A 2,624-nucleotide genomic window follows, 5' to 3' on the forward strand; every position below is an offset into this window, starting at 1 on the left:
TCATTAACAACTGCCTGGATTTTTCCTTTCTGTCTCACACACACTTTTACACTTCTCTTCTGTCATGGGCGCATGTGAATGTATCATTTCAGCAGCTTGTTCACGACAGTTTTGCTGAGATAGTGCTGTGAACAGTGACGTATAGTTATAAAGTGGAGCTGCATGACTGTGCACCAACTTCATAAATACCATGGTATATGACAATAGTAATCATCCATTACCATATACTGTATATATATATATATATATATATATATATATATATATATATATATATATATATATATATATGTAGGCTTTGATATACAATGTACAATATAATTTTGTTAATCATCATTGTTTTCTTGATTTCCCATAAACATCCCTAAAACAAGAAATAGGCCTATTATTATTATTATTTAAACAGATTTGTTTATTTTGTCGAAAAATATAGGTTTATTTCAGGTGTTATGCCATTGATAAATATATTTAGCTAACATTTAGTAAGGGTTACACTCGATCAAAACAAGAAATTGTTATTTGCCAATGGGATAGATAGATAGATAGATAGATAGATAGATAGATAGATAGATAGATAGATAGATAGATAGATAGATAGATAGATAGATAGATGGATGGATGGATGGATGGATGGATGGATGGATGGATGGATGGATGGATGGATGGATAGTTTGATGGATGGATGGATGGATGGATGGATGGATGGATGGATGGATGAATGGATGGATGGATGGATGGATAGTTTGATGGATGGATGGATGGATGGATGGACGGATGGATGGATAGTTTGATGGATGGATGGACGGATGGATGGATAGTTTGATGGATGGATGGACGGATGGATGGATAGTTTGATGGATGGATGGATGGATGGATGGATGGATGGATGGACGGACGGATGAATGGATGGATGGATGAATGGATGGATGGATGGATGGATGGATGGATGGATAGTTTGATGGATGGATGGATGGATGGATGGACGGATGGATGGATAGTTTGATGGATGGATGGACGGATGGATGGATAGTTTGATGGATGGATGGATGGATAGTTGGATGGATGGATGGATGGATAGTTGGATGGATGGATGGATGGATGGATGGATAGTTTGATGGATGGATGGATGGATAGTTGGATGGATGGATGGATGGATGGATGGATAGTTTGATGGATGGATGGATGGATGGATGGATGGATGGATGGATGGGTTGATGGATGAATGGATGGGTGGATGGATGGATGGATGGATAGTTGGATGGATGGGTTGATGGATGAATGGATGGGTGGATGGGTGGATGGGTGGATGGATGGATGGATAGTTTGATGGATGGATGGATGGATGGATGGATGGATGGATGGATGGATGGATAGTTTGATGGATGGATGGATGGATGGATGGATGGATGGATGGACGGATGGATGGATAGTTGGATGGATGGGTTGATGGATGAATGGATGGGTGGATGGATGGATGGATGGATAGTTGGATGGATGGGTTGATGGATGAATGGATGGGTGGATGGGTGGATGGGTGGATGGATGGATGGATGGATGGATAGTTTGATGGATGGATGGATGGATGGATGGATGGATGGATGGATGGATGGATGGATAGTTTGATGGATGGATGGATGGATGGATGGATGGATGGATGGACGGATGGATGGATAGTTGGATGGATGGGTTGATGGATGGGTGGATGGATGGATTAATGGATGTGGACACTAATATAGTTAGCTATTGTTCTTGGTGTGAACAGGCCTTTAGCCTTTCAAATAAATTTCAGGCATAATAACAGATGAAGAAAGACAATGTGTCTTATCAAGGGATTTTTCAACAAACTCATCTCCATAGATACAATCTGTATTATAAAAAGCACTATTTAAATAACGGTGACTTGACTTTGTCTACTTGATGGACAAAGATTAAAAAAATGATAAAAAAGTATAATTCAAATGAAAAGCTAATGAATGGATGGTCAAAAATGAAAAGAAATGAAATTGGAGGGACTCGGGTGACCTTAAGGGGTCAGAGAGACAGGCCTCTTCCTGTTGACCCCTGGGTGAACTCTGACCCCTGCTGTGGGCTGAATCTCTCACACAGGGCTTGTGTGGGGGTCGACGTGGAGCCGGAAAACCAGCCGTGCGTGTAGTCAAACACTTCGGCAGAGATTTGTGATGACAAGGAAAGTAAAAACCAACCCACGGTTAGAAACTTTTGTTTATTTTTATATTTTGTCTGCAATTCATGTCATTTCCTTGATACCGTTTAAACAAAAGAGATACAAATTGCCCCCAAAATGGCAAAAAGAAATAAAAAGTAGCAGTGATTTTATTGAATTAGTTAAAATGTTGCTTCTCTCAAATTCAAATGTCCTCTTTTTTCAGTCTTTTTTTGTATTTTATGTCAGACAAGTAAACAATTGTACGATTAATTCATAAATACTTTTTTTTAAAGAAAGTCTCACCTCTGTGTGGATTTGTGCTCTTTAAATAAGTCTGGTTTTAAAAAACGATTCTAATTAAATATGAGTTAAATTGCTCTTTAAACTTTTCAAATTGAATGTTTTGTTGATATAATGATATAAATGGCTTATGCCATATCATCATAAAGACATAATC

Source organism: Squalius cephalus (genome assembly GCF_949319135.1).
Source record: "Squalius cephalus genome assembly, chromosome: 11".
Classification (NCBI taxonomy): Eukaryota; Metazoa; Chordata; class Actinopteri; order Cypriniformes; family Leuciscidae; genus Squalius; species Squalius cephalus.